This window comes from Anoplophora glabripennis, unplaced genomic scaffold (genome assembly GCF_000390285.2).
Source record: "Anoplophora glabripennis isolate ALB-LARVAE unplaced genomic scaffold, Agla_2.0 scaffold160, whole genome shotgun sequence".
NCBI lineage: Eukaryota > Metazoa > Arthropoda > Insecta > Coleoptera > Cerambycidae > Anoplophora > Anoplophora glabripennis.
In genome coordinates this window covers 551,941-567,690 of record NW_019416589.1, presented here as the reverse complement: position 1 = coordinate 567,690, position 15,750 = coordinate 551,941, and positions in this window count along the sequence as shown.

Below are 15,750 nucleotides of genomic sequence, written 5' to 3'. Positions count from 1 at the left end.
AAGGATTGAAAAATCGTATCAGAGAAGAAGTACGAAACATAACACCAATTGTTATTCAAAATGTAACTGATAACTTTGAACACCGAATTGGGCATTGTGCAATGGTTAAACATTTTGAACATTTGAGGTAATGAAATAAAAAAAATAGTACTAAATTATTGCTTTCATTTAATTCCTCCATTTTTTGACAACTAGTAGCTATAACCTAATATCGCTGAATTCGTGTTTAGAAGGGCTAGCTATTTATACTATAAAGCGTCCTACTTAAAAAAAATGTCGGTAACGTTATAGGTCTGTCAAACATGGTTAAAAAAAATAGAAAATATTGCAGAAAAGTGACAATTCCTATTTACTAATTGACCTATTTCAGCGATTTTTTTAAATTTCAACTGGAAAGAAAATATGAATTTTGTTCCATTATTTAATATGCCACATTCTCTGTTATTAAAATCAGGTGTACCGCAAGGGTCAATTCTGGGCCCTCTTCTTTTTACCATTTATACTAGTAATTTAATAAACTCGTTAGAGTTTAGCAGTATACATTTTTATGCGAATGATACGCAAATATATTATTAATTTTCTCCTAGTGAGATAGATATTGCTTCTGCACGTATTAATAATGATTTGAATAATTTTATAAATGAACCATTGTCTTTTAATCAATACTTCAAACGTCTAAAGTCATCACATTTGGTCCCAAGAAGCATCGATTAGTTCTGCAAAATCAAATAGATATTAATATACAAGGATCCATTTTGCCAAAAAAGATAAAGTCAAAAGTCTTGGTGTAATTATTGATAGTGATCTTAGATTTAAAGAATATGTAGATAAAGCTATACAAAAAGGATACTCCGTATTAAGAGCATACACTAATAGACATTGTGTGCCTACCGAAACTAAAGTTAAGCTTTGTGAAAGCTTAATTTTATCAATATTAAATTATGTTGATATGTTGTATGGACCGTGCATCAATGCATTATATAAACGTAAAATTCAAAAGTTACAAAACTCTTGCCTAAGATTTATTTATGGAATTCGAAAAAATCAAAGAATATTCTATAAACTTCAAGAAGTGAAATGGCTTAATATGGAAAACAGACAATTACACCATGCAGCTTGTTTATATCATTCAATTATTTTAAATAAATCACCACCTTATTTATACAGTGCTTTCGAAAAGTAACGAATAAATTCATTATTTTTTAAATTGAGAAGTTTTCGAAAAAATCCCCTGGCACGTCGATTTTGTTTTAAAAAAGGCACTTTTTGACATTCGACTCATATTTGTGACGTCATCGTTGTTCGAGATATGTCGTCATCGACAATTTTTTTAAATAGCAACCCCCAATTTGGACCATACCATTTGAAAGAGCGTGTCATTCTACATAAGCATCACGAAAAATTATGGTGTTACATAACAAAAATTTCAAGAAAATAATGTTTGAAGATTTTAAAATTTAATTTTCACAATACTGAAAATGATAATGATTATGTAAAAGTCGACTAAATTAAATGTTCAAATTGTGCACCGTTGGCTGCCTGACAGTAGCCAAGACGATTAATAAATTCTTTTTGGACATTATCAATAACTTCAGGAGGTATACGATGTATCTCGTGACGAATTCTTGCTTTTAAATCTTCTAAATTGTTGGATAGGGAGAAGGGGGCCGATTGAGTGGCCAGCCAGATCGCCTGATTTGACACCCCTAGATTATTTCTTGTGGGGATACTTAAAAAGCAAAGTATACGTTACTAGCCCGGTTAGTTTAAGGCAGCCAATGGTGCACAATTTGAACATTTCATTTAGTCGATTTTTACATAATCATTATCATTTTCAGTATTGTGAAAATTAAATTTTAAAATCTTCAAACATTATTTTCTTGAAATTTTTATGTTATGTAACACCATAATTTTTCATGATGCGTATGTAGATTGACACGCTCTTTCAAATGGCATGGTCAAAATTGGGGGTTGCTATTTAAAAAAATTGTCGATGACGTCATATCTCGAACAACGATGACGTCACAAATATGGGTCGTATGTCAAAAAGTGCCTTTTTTAAAAACAAAATCGACGTGCCAGAGGATTTTTTCGAAAACTTCTCAATTTAAAAAATAATGAATTTATTCGTTACTTTTCGAAAGCACTGTATAGAAAGATCAAAACGCACGTACATACAATTAATATAAGATATAAGGGTCTTCTAACTCCCCCACAACATAATACTGAGATGTTTATGAGGTCATTTAGTTATGAAATCTACGATGTTTATAATAATTTGGATCAAGATATAAAAGAGAGCAATATATACTTATTGAAAAGTAAATATAAAAAACGTTTACTTGAGCGGCAATGATATGGGTTAGAACTTTATTTAAGAAACGCACCTGATCAGTCTAATTTGGAAATTAAAGGCAGAAATAGTATAAAAAATTTTTCCATGGTACCATAAATTCGATTGGGTCAAAACTGATCTTAAGAGCAGAGCAGCAATTTAAAAATAATATTTCAATGACCAAAAAACTAGATACCTTAACCTTAAAAGGAGTTAAGGTTCTAAAGACTACAGAATTCTTTTCAAAATCTCTAGAATTATAATGTCTAGAATTATAAAAAAAAATCCAGAAGTATGTGAAACTTTTTGACGGTTTAAGGAATGTAGGAATGTTCATGACTTTTATTTATTTTATATCATAACTACTAAATGACTTCATAGACAAGCTTGTTAGGTCACTTTTTGATATTTTTAAAACAGTAATATATTTCTTTACTAGAGAAGATTAATTCTTTTTGAAACTTCTTTGGAATTCACTCCAAGTCATACCAAACGTCCTGTTTCTTTATTGCGTTTATAAAATCTTTTATTCCAATATTCCGCAGGCAGTCGTGTTTTTTAAATAATTTAATTTTTTTCTGTAAAGATTCACAAAAGTACTTGACAAAAATTTTAATAAAAAAAAAACAGTTGTGGATTAATTTTGCAAACCACTGTGTATTTATTTCACCATTTTACTATTACTGTCTCATTTCAGTGGAAAATATAGCTATTAATATTAATATCAAACCATCAAATTTAAACCCAGCTTCTAAACAACTAAAACTTATAAAACTTTATATATCATAAATTCGTCACTGAATAATATATGTGAAAAAGTTTTGTCCCAGTGGGAAATATATAAGCGTATGATACGAGTCTCATAGTTTGTGGGCCAAAACCCTTTTCAGATAGTTGCATATGTACTTATGTATTTTAATTATTACGATTAGTGAAACGAGTATAATCCAGGAGTTAGTATCAAAGTTGTAATTTGTGAAGTGACCTCGTTAATTATTTCGAAAATGAATTTCAACTAATCTTTGCAACCGACGATCGTAGTTAAAATTGGATTATATATTTCTAGAGCGATTCTGCCTTATACCTGCAACTTTTACGGCACTATCCTGCCACGTAAAATAGTTTAAATTTAGGCGAATGTAAAATGAATTCCACATTAAAATTCCTTCCGTAAAGGAGATTTAACAATTCGGAGGATCATCAAATAAAATGTTCCATTCTATTTTATAGAATCGACTTTTTTATTGCAAAAGTTGAAACTGGGTCACACAAATGTCTTCAGTTTTAGTGGAACGATATGATGGGGACTACTTTGAAATCGAATTAATAATTATCGTTAGAAATCGGTGACTTTGTCGGTTACAGTTTGTGCATCATCATCAACCTGCCCATTTATGATATAAAATAATAATACATTTTTAAGTAACACAGACAGTAATAAAAATTAATATCAGTCATTGTGACTTGTAGTTTATGGATAGCGTAAGATTATAAACAATCACTCGAGCAAAAAATACTTTCTTTGGTTTTCAACTACAGTCGCTGGATTGTGAAAGTCACTTTGAATTTGCCAATAGAAAAAGTTTTTTTTCTTAAATCGTTTGGAAATGTGTACATTTTAGGCTCTATTTCAAACCCAAAAATACCGTATTCTAGTATATTACTTCTTAGCTAAGCAACCGTCACCAAACAGTACGGGAAATTTAAATTTTAATTTTCCGGCCTAGGCCGTACCGTTTTTTTTATCTACAGGGTGTTAGTAATTTGACTGCCTTAATTTTAACAGACGAGAGAATACATTAAAATAAACAAAATAAACCTTATATGACGGGTCTTAACCCCAACCATTTCCGAGAAAAAAAATTATCAAAATCTCTAACTTCATGTACAAAAGTTCGATTAATTAAGAAATATTGACATAACTGCGTGCATAGAACACGATAAAATACAATGTTTATCAATTTTTTGAACTTCTGTATGCTTAATTCTAAAAAATAATTAACGTTGTAATAAATTTAAAATGCCATAAAATTCATATCGAGCAATGTGACAACGGCGCGGCGGTTTATTAACACGAAGTACTAAGATGTCCAGCAACCACCAATACGCAATTCAGTTGGTATCTGGATTCAACCGTGTCGCAGTGTTTTTTGTGTACCACTATTTCGTTTTCTTGAGGTGTTTTTCATCGAGTGCGCGAAAATTGGATTCGAAGGTGTGCGTTTAAAAATTACTGAATTTTGCTTTCTGATAAGTACCTGAATTATTTTGAATACTTACATATGATTATTCGGACGACGTGAATCTTTGGGTACTTTAATTACATATTTTTAACATACACAATTTGATTAAAAGTTAAATTCCTGCATCAAGAGATTCATATTTATTAAAATTTGAACTAAAATTTAAGCACAATAGTATCTTCGTACATACATATTTAAAAACTGGAATGCAATTGTTTTCAAATTTACTAGATGTTTCAAAATAGTATTTGTTTACATTTTTTCCGTAGGACAAGTCTCCCGCGTGCATCAGCAGGTTAAGCGCTGTTGTCACGTTGTGATGAAACTCCCCAATATAAATACTCGCTGTATTTTGAAAACTGTTACTGTCTTACTGGCTTACGCCCCTGTAATATACAACTTTTTTGTCCATTTATGGTTACTCTATCTCTTATAGAGGATCTGCGGAAACAATGCCCTGTGTATTTATATGCATTTGGCAAATTTAAAGAGTTTGCGACAATTTGAGGAATTTTATCAAACTGATGTATTCCTATTACTTGCCTGCAGCCTTTCCCACTCGAATATCTAAAGAAAAAGAGGAAACTTTCAAAATTTTCTGGGCGGCATGCAACACATTTTCTATAAGTGTAAATAAGTTTCGATTATCACCTCTGCTCCTGTGGGGAAAGAGCATGGCCTAGAAACACACGATCGTTGCTCTAACTACCCAAATATAAATACAAAACAACCGTTAAAAATTGACCTGACTTATTTAATGTGTCACTAAATGTCACCTCACTCGGATTCCCCATACACACTTCCAAGTAAAACTGAAGAGGTTTGGTGTTAGTTAGCCGGCAGAGCCGGAAGGTACTGGAGTCCAGTCGGGAGGCAATCCAGCTATAGTTGAGATTTTGGAAGATATGTTTTAGCAATTCTTTTTTTTTGTATTTAATTATTCTTTTTTTCAGATTCGTTCCTCACGGGCGAAAATGTTAGTAAATTCAACAAGGCTCTTATATGCGTATGACATAAAGTGAGCACAAGAAATCAAAGAACAACGTAATCATGATAAAACAAGTTAAATGTGAAACAAAGAAATCGTTATTGCAATATCTGGGCAGTCACGACAATATATACATATTTTAACATGTAATAAATAATGAGCAATCAATAATAATAAATGTAACAATTTTACGTTAGAAAAATATACCCCCCTGAGCGTAAGACTATGAACACTAAACATATACAGAATTATTATCATGAAACGTCTATAATCATCATATTCATAAGATTATATAGAACAATTAACAACAAAGTACTTAGAGAATAATTACCAGCTAACTAATACCGGTAAAACACTTATTTTTTCACTACTTTGCTACACTGCCCGCCGATCGTCTTACTACCCATCTCCACAATGTTCTCACTTCAACTACCTATCTTCAACTATTTAGGCTTCCTTCCAGAATGCCCCACCTAGGCGTTTGCTTTTCTGCGCTTCCTTCTACCAACTGTCAATATTACGTTTTCATTATTGTACAACATTCATGTAACAGGTGACGTCGAAGATGATAAGATAAGTACGGTTTTGCAAAATATCACTCGGTTGTTTGTTTTATTATCCAGTATTTCAATCAAAAGCCTTGATCGTAAGTCAACTATGTCATTCTTTATTTGATACAGTTCAACACAGCGACATGCACCAGCAACACCAAATATTAAAGCAACCTAAAAAGGAAAAACTGATTGCGTGCATAGAATACCATAAAATACAATGTTTATCACTTTTTTGAACTTCTTTATGTCTAATTCTAAAAAATAATTAGGGTTGTAATAAATTTAAAATTCGATAAAATTCATATCGAGCAATGCGACAACGTCGCGGCGATTATAATAACATGAGGTACTAAGCTGTCCACCAATACAGAGTGTTTTTTGCGTACCACTATTTCCTTTTCTTGAGGTATTTTCCAGCAAGTGTGCGAAAATTGTATTCGAAGGTGTCGTGCGTGCATGGTGGTGAATGGTGGTGGATATTTTGAGCATATATTGTAGTTTGTTTTGTACTTGTGCATTTAAAAATTACTGAATTTTGCCTTTTGGTAAGCACCTAAATTATTTTTAATAGGTATAATAATTTGGATAACGTAAATCTTTGGGTACTTTAATTACATATTTTTCAAATTCATAATTTAATTAAAAGTTAAATTCCTATTTTAAGATTCATAATTCGAGCTAAAATTTAAGCATAACACTATCTTCGTACTACAAAATCGATACATTTTATTTTATTTACTTAAAAAGTGTCTTGAAATTTACTAAATGTTTCACAATAATAGTTGTTTACATTTTTTCCGTAGGACAAGTCTGCCGCGTGCACACGTGGTATGCACCAGTTGTGTAGCGTTAGGTCAAGCGCTGTTGCACGTTGTGATGAAACTCCCCAATATTAATACTCGTTGTATTTTTAAAACTGTTAATCTTACGCCCTTGTAAACAACTTTTTAGTCGATTTATGTTTACTCTATCTCATGCTGAAGTAATGGCAGTCAAAGTCCTTACACCCTGTATACTCAAATAATGAATTATTTCCTATCGATTACGACATTCTTGCTCAATCACATACATTCTACACAATTTGCCGCATATTGATTATATCGTCAAGACAACTTCCAAGGTTCAATCTTTAGAAAAGAGGATATACATATCCTCCAATGGATTTCTTTACAATCTAAGTGTAATTTTTTTATACCGCATTAGTCCATGTAATATTTTAATGCGAATCCGCCAGAACTAAGGTAATGCTAAAATCCTGGCTTATCATATGACATCTATTTTTAATTTTCGAATTTTCAAAATGTTGCACAGCCTCAAATAAAGCCTCTAGATACTTGAACATCTTTTTACATAGAAAAGACCGCTGAACATTTCAAATGGTTTTTGAAAAATTGAAATCGGTTGATTAGGACGGCCACAGTAAATGATTAAAATTAACACTCTTTTATTTTTAAACAATTAGATTACATTTTTCAATTTGCAATTTAGTTTTTTTCAAAAATTATAATTTTAAAGTACTATTTTTTCTTAATTTTATCTATATTTAACAAAAAAAATAATTTCCAAGTGTATCTGATGTGTATGGTACTCATATATCCGGTTTAGAAACGACTGCGTTATTTATTTTAAATCGTTTTATCCATATATTTTTTTTTAGTTTTGTATTCTTTCTCGTATGAATTTTATCGTCCAATCCTGAAGTTCTAGTCCTGTAACTGGACATGTTCTTGTTGGACCTGTAAATAAAATTGTGTTTTCTTGTATTTTTTATGTCTCTGTTTCTTTCAATGGGAGATTTTTTGTTAGTCAAAATAACCCTTGACTGATCCTTCTGACGCAAAAGTTTATTTCAGTAGTTTTTTAATTGTTCTTACAGGTAGAAATGTCCAGACATTGATTTGTCGCAAATGGAGTAAAGTTAAGAATATAAAGAGAGCAAAATAATAGCAACTTTCCTATGAGAATTTATCCTGTGAAAATATTTAATAGTAACATTATAAAACGAAAATTGGAAAATGCATATTAAAAGCTGCCGACAATATTGTCATCGGTTGAGTAGATACGACTATTGTAGTCCAAAACAGTTTATCTCGTTGTATACGGTTAAACACAAAAAATGTTACCTGTTAACTTGTGGGCTAGCACATTTATCAATTCTAAACCCGAATTAATTGTACAATGTTACGTTCCGAATGTATTCATTTACTAGACGACAATAGGACGTTTCTGTGCCATTCAACGAACGACGCGGAACTTCCGGTAGATCCCAACACCTGAGTAATTGTTTGCTAACTACCTGTGACGACTAATGGGATGGGAGGGAACATGTTTTTCGCAACAGATCGGATTTTGTAGGAGGATGTTTGTTGAGTTCGAAAGGGCCCCCGCAAGTTTATTGACACAGATTTCGGGGTTAAAACTGATCTCCAAAGTTTTGTGTAAACTTTGGGATTTTCAGGAATTGCCGAAACCCCCACATTAATGTTTGTTGAAAAATGTACGCCTACTTATCTGATTTAAACGGTTTTAATTAAAGCGAATTTTTAGCTGAAATAATTAATAAAGTTGTCATCGTTTGGATATTACTTTTTCATCTTTATGCAAAATCTATCACTGATTTGTCTGTTGTTAACTCTATTACTATTTTCCATATGCTTTTTCTTTAACTTACCGGTTTTGTAATTATAATAAATCTGCTGTTCTACTGTGATAACTATTCAGATTATTTTAGTAATTAGTAAACAGAATAGCTATCACAATAAAATAGTAGCTTAATCGTTAATATAATATGCATTAGTTATTTTAAGTTAGGAATAATTTAAAAGTTAAGATTAAATTTAAATCTCCTAGTAATTTAAAAAAAAGTTTTTGTACATATTAAGGATCGAATTGTTGGTACTGATTGATCTTTTATTTTGTAATAATTGTAACTTTGGACAAAGTAATAGAAAAATTAAAATTGGGATTGCTGATTGATTGTACATATCAACAATAATTTTAAACTTTCACAGGACTGTGGAATCTGTTTTAGATTGAATGTTTTGGCAGTAATTTTTTTGGAACTTTTGAAATATTGGAATAATTGTAATGTCATTTGATTAATCCTAAACCCATTGTAGAATTCCCCCACTATTTTTATTCAAGTGTTCTTCCCTACTTTAGATTAATCCTTTTATCGAAATATGGAATATCAGAAAGGTTTTTTATTTGTGCTCAATTTATCATGACAACTTGATAATTTAATATGAGCATATTTAATCAACTTATCTCTGTCCTAGTTGAAATTGAAAAAAAATGTTCTTAAAAATGTTAAAAAATTATTAATCCGTTTTGTTAGATCATTACTAATGCAAATTCCAATTAAATTTGAAATATTTATGTCACTTCAAAGGAAATTTATTTTAAAGAAACGAATAACGTATTCTAATTTATAGAAACTTGTAATAGACAGTTCTCTTATAAAAACCGTTCAATATGATCATTGTTAGTAAGGCAGAGTAAAAAACACATTTTTTTGTATTGTACTGTCATTATTAAACCAGTTTTGTTGATTTTAACTATTCTAAGATAAACAATAGATAGAGATTTGATAAACAAACTGATTTCTTATTAGGATTTTGTGAAGGAAACTGCTGTAGAAGTGTGCACGTGAATTATGAAATATATCCGAATTCTCCAATCATCAAACTTTCAGGAATATTGAAACACGTCATAAAGAAACTGCTTCATTTAAAATTAACACAGTTGATACCAGACGTTTCCGAACAACTCAATCTTTTCATATTCGATTGCTCAACTTCTACATCTTGATAGTTCGTCTTCAATTTTGGCAGATTATTCGCTAATTCTGTAATGACTGGAGGTATGAACTTCAAGAACAACAAAACAATTATTTCCTTGAGCGAATCATGTGGGATAATAAGTTTCCATAACCAACATCTATTCGCAGATGAAAATACCCACGTCTTTATAGGAAGATATTTTCAGCGTGTGGATTGATTTTTATCATTATTTAGGTTTTCTGCCCGATTTGTTTGACGATCTATCAGTTAATCTACATAATCTCATGTATTTCATGCAAAAGTCGCAATGTAAGAGAACATTAAGGATCAGTACCCAAGCAGACGGTTAGGCAGGAGACACGATGCTTCAAAATACTGTCCACTACGTTCACCTGACTTATGTCCTTGTGATTTTATTAATTGGGAGGTCTTAAAACATAAAGTGCACCATGTGAATATTGATAGTGAGGGACAACTATGAGACATGATTGAAGGATCTGCAGAATGGAGGTATAATAAAAAAAATTTGCTCTAGCGGCTAAATATTAATATTTTTCCACTAGATGTTATACAGGGTGTCCGTTAAAGAATGGGCTATACTTTACCACTTGATTCTACTACGAAAATTAATGGGGAAAAGTCATATACAAGGGTGTTGATGTTGAAAAAATAAAAGCGATTTTCAGGCATATCTTGTAGATAACTTTAGGGATTTTTTTCTAATTTGAGATGAGGAGTTTTAACAGGGATCTACATCATTTGCTGCGATTTCACGTCAATAGAAAAACCAGTGGCGTGCAAACTATATTTCGAGACCCTTTTCTAAAAAATAAATGTTATGCCGTCGCGTAAAGCGGAAATAAATAAATAATATTTTTCAAATTTTCTATGATTTGAGGCACCGTTTTTGAAATAAAACGGTATTCAACAAGTATACCTTTTATGCTGAGAAATCATTGACTATTAGAAAAATGTTATTTAATTCCGATTTACGCATCGGCGTAACTATTACTTTTTAGAAAAGAGTCTCGAAAATGTAGTTTGCACATCACTGGTTTTTTGTATTGACGTAAAATCGCAGCAAATGATGTAGGTCCTAGTTAAAACTCGTCATATCAAATTAGAAAAAAATCCCTTACTGTATTTCCGAGAAACTCCTGAAAATCGTTTTTATTTTTTCAACTTTAACACCCTGTATCTCAAAAACTAAGCGTTTATGAGCAACACTGTATATATCTTTCTTTTCTTTACTCATTTGGAATTATTTGTTTTACTGTTGGTTTATGTGTTCAAGTTTAGTTTTTTATACAGGATGTTTTTAAATGAAGTAGCAAAAATGGTACCAGTTAATGTAGAGCCAAAATAAGAGGATTGAATAAAACATACCTTATATGAAAGTTGCACCCTTGAGGCGATATACCCTTTTAAAGGAGGGGATTGAAATTCACATTTTAATTTTTTTCTATAACATGGGGAATGCTAGAGACACGAAACTTGGTATGAGCATCCTACTAATAAAGAGACAACTTTTCAATATTTGTTCAATCATTGGCGTATTTTATAAAGTGAAACAGTCAACCCCATTGTAATATTTTATTAGAAATTTTTTATATGAGGCAAATTATTTATTTAAAAATAGTTATTGGGAAGACTGATTTATTGTGCAACTTTTTTACCTCTTGTAATTTTTCGATGAAACCGATAGTTTTCTAGTAAAAAAATTATATGCGTCATCGTTCTCTAATTAATTGGGTAATTGCGAACATTTGTAAAAATGAAGTAAGCGGATGTCATAACAAATAAATTGTTATTTATCATATTAGTAAATTGACACTTTCTGTCAACCAATTGATTAATTTATTATCAGAATAATTATGGCAAATAATATTTATACCAATGAAGAATATAACGACATGCTCCAAGTGTTTTTCGAATCCAGAAAAAATAGTAAGGCTGCAGTAAGATTATACCACCAAAGATATCCAAACCGACCGATTCCTCATAGATAAACATAGGCCTCGGTGGAAAGGAGGCTTCGCGAAACTGGTAAAATTCAGCCCAATCGTGAGGGTGCCGGAAGAAGGCGTAATGTTTAAACGTTTAAATGGGAATTGTAGGAACTCTAGTAGGTCCTTTTATTCTTCCATACAGGCTTAGAGCGGCCCAGTATCTTAGATTTTTTAACGAAAATCTTCCAACATTACTTGAGGATGTACCTTTAGCTACAAGTCAGATGATGTGGTGTATGCACGATGGGGCGCCTACACGTAGTACACTTGCCGTTAGAGAATGGTTAAATTTACCAGAATCGCTGGATTGGTCGTTTGTTGGCCTGCGCGTTTACCTGACCTAACGCCTATGGATTTCTTTTTGTGCGGACACATAAAAAGTTTATGCAACTCTTATTGCCTCCTTAGAACAACTACGCTTAAAAATATTTCAGGCAGCAGATGACCTTCGCAATAACCAAGAACTGTTTGTGTGAGTGCGTTATAACTTCAACAGACGTATTTGGTTATGCTTGCAGCAAAATGAAAATTATTTCGAGAATATTCTTTAAATTTAATTGTGCATTTCTTGTTTTTCGTTTGTGATAAATTTTATTTCAGATAAATAACTTAATTTAATTCCCTAGTCATAAGTAATCAAACATTTTTCATTAATTAATAGCAAATTATTCTTAATGTCATTATTAAATTACCAGCTTATTGACAGAAAGTGTCAATTTATTAATATGATAGATAACAATTTATTTGTTATGACATCCGCCTACTTTATTTTTACAAATTTTCGCAATTACCTCTTTAGTGAACGATGACGTATCTAATTTTTTACTAGAAAACTATCGGTTTTATCGAAAAATTACAAGAGGTAAAAAAGTTGCGCAATAAATCAGTCTTCCCAATAGATATTTTTAAATAAATAATTTGCCTCATATAAAAAATTTCTAATAAAATATTGCAATGGCACAAATATTGAAAAGTTGTCTCTTTATTAGTAGGTTGCTCATACCAAGTTTCGTGTCTCTAGCATTCCCCATGTTAAAGAAAAAAATTTAAATTTTAATCCTTTAAGAGAGTATATCGCCTCAGAGGGGTGCAACTTGCGTATAAGGTATTTTTACTTCCATCATCTTATTTTTGGCTCTACATTCACTGGTAGCATTTTTGCTACTTCATTTCAAAACACCCTGTATATTGTAGGTTGTTTCTTCCCCGACAATAGCAGCAAAGGAAATAAAGATTTATGCTGATTTAAAAAGGACGCTAATTTACGCCCACTATTGGATGTCCATTGCACAAAAGAAATTATAAAGGCAATTTACTCTCACCTGGTGACATTTCATAATACGCAATGGGCAAACCAGCGTTCCTATTAGCACTTCCGGGATGTGTCGCCGTTTTAAGTGGCCGTAAGGTGGAAGGTCGGCCCGTCGCCCATTCTTCGTCCGGCCGGACTGACCAAAAAGCTTAATATCAAATGACAGAGGCTTTGGGAGCTCAGAGGAGAGCCCCTAACTCACGGAAACTTTTAAGTTAAAACGGCTAACATGACACGTCTTTGTGGAGAGGAGCGGATATATTATAAACAGTTTAGGAGTTCCAGAACTCACAGCTGGAATTCACTTTGCACCGCCTCCTGAAAGGTATGCCGTAATTTATCATTACTGCCGCATCGCGACCGCCCCGGAAAGAACAGGAAATGTATGAGGGTGAGAAAAGTTTGAGGCTAGAAAAATGTTCAACTAATGGACCATATATCCTTCAATTTAAATCGCGCGAAATTGCGGGCTAATTTTCCGACGGAAAGGGCGGAGGGTTTTTCGCTTGTTTTTAATGTGGACAATTTTTACCATTTTACATTTAAATATTGGGATATTTGTTGTTTATTTGTTAATTTTAGTTAACAGATTTGATTCAAACTCTATAACAGTAATTATCTGGCTGAAATAAATTTTTCAATTGTTTAGGACTCCTTGAAATTCATTCTTAAAACCAATTAGTATTTTTTAAATTAGAATACGCCATGATGCATTAGAAATTAGTCTTAATGTACAGCTAAAAACTAAAATATTTAAAGTTACCTTATACAGGCTGTCTCCTAAAAAACGCCGCAAGCCATAACTCCATTATTTATAGTCTGATTTTAAAAAACAAAAAAATAAATGAAATTGCTCTAGATACACTATAAAGCGAGCCTATTAGAGCTCATTTACTTTTTTTTTTTGGGTAAGCGATAGTCAACTCTTTTCAAATGGCAATATATATTTTTTTGTTATTTATTATTGTGCAAATTTATTTTCTGAATCCAGCGATGTATATGAACTTTACTTTTGTAAAGCTTTTATTACAGAACGAAGACGACAAAATATTAGTTGATACCGCCCGGACACTAATTCATGATAAATGTATTTTAACTAATCATCTGTGCCATGGAAAACAAAAAATAATATAGCAAAGCAAATAAAACTCAAAAGAGAATTTTGTAGTTAACAGAAAAGAAACAATAAAATGAATATCAATTATTGAAAGAAAAATAATTTAATTAAATACATTAACCATTAAACGAAATAACATTAATTAAACACAAAACACATTAAGCGAAGAACAACAAACACAAAACAACTAAAGAAACAAATTGTAGCCGTCCTCTATTGCCTGTACTTTTTGAGGAATGCATGGTTTGAATGTATGCTTTTTCAATACTGCATGTACAGTTCTCTTTGATGCTCTATTATTATTAGAAATTTCTCGAATAGAAGTTCTTGGGTTTTCTTCAACGTTAAGAACAACATTGAACTCGATGTTTTCATTAAATTGGCGTTCTTCTCGCTTTGGTTTCTTAAAAGCACCATAGTTTCTCAAATTTTCTTCTAGTCTTATAAATCTACGTGGTTCTATGAGGAAATAGTTCTCTGTAAAGGCAGACTCCTCCACCGCGATTTTTATTACACCGAAAGTATACCTGAATCATGTCCGTCAATTGATTATTACTCATATTTTGCACTGTTGAGCTTATTTCAATAAACAACCTACTGTAAATAACACAGAAAGAGTATAATGCGTAATAAACTGGGATACGAACGCTAAAATGACATTTACTTGCTTTGTTGTATTATTTCTTGTTTTCCAGTCAAAATATGCCTGTTTTCAATTAAGCGACCGGGCGCTAATAATATTGACTAATATTTTCATGCTTTTTCTGTAATACATGTTCCACAAAAGTAGACTTTATATAATTATATCATTGAATTCAGAATAGAATTCTGCACAATAATAAATAAAAAAAAACGTATATTGCCATTTGAAAAAAAAGTTGACTATCGCTTTTCAAAAAAAAATAATAATAAATACGCCCCAATAGGCTCACTCTATAGTGTATTTAGAGCCATTTCATATAATTTTTTGTTTTTTAAAATCATACTATAAATGACGGAGTTATAGCTTGCGACGTTTTTTAGGAAACACCCTGTATTTAACAGATATTGTTTATATTTTTTTATATATTTTCTAGATCAACTTATAAAAGAACTTTCATGTTAGATTCTTCATCACAATTTAATAAAAAAAACACTTATGTGTCCTGAAACATACTTATAATTAAAAATTAATGAAATGCAAACATATATGGCTTATTTGAAAGTACATAAAGCAGTTGAGGAATACCATGAATTATTATAATTATTTCAATTATAACTTGAAATCATGTCACGTTTACCAATTTTATCTTGGACTAAAAATTTAATTTTTTATGAACTATTGTACAAAAAATATCATTTAAACTTTATTTCAAGTGCTTAGACACCAGTAATATTTTAAACAGTTTAAAGGGACACCTTGGACAATAA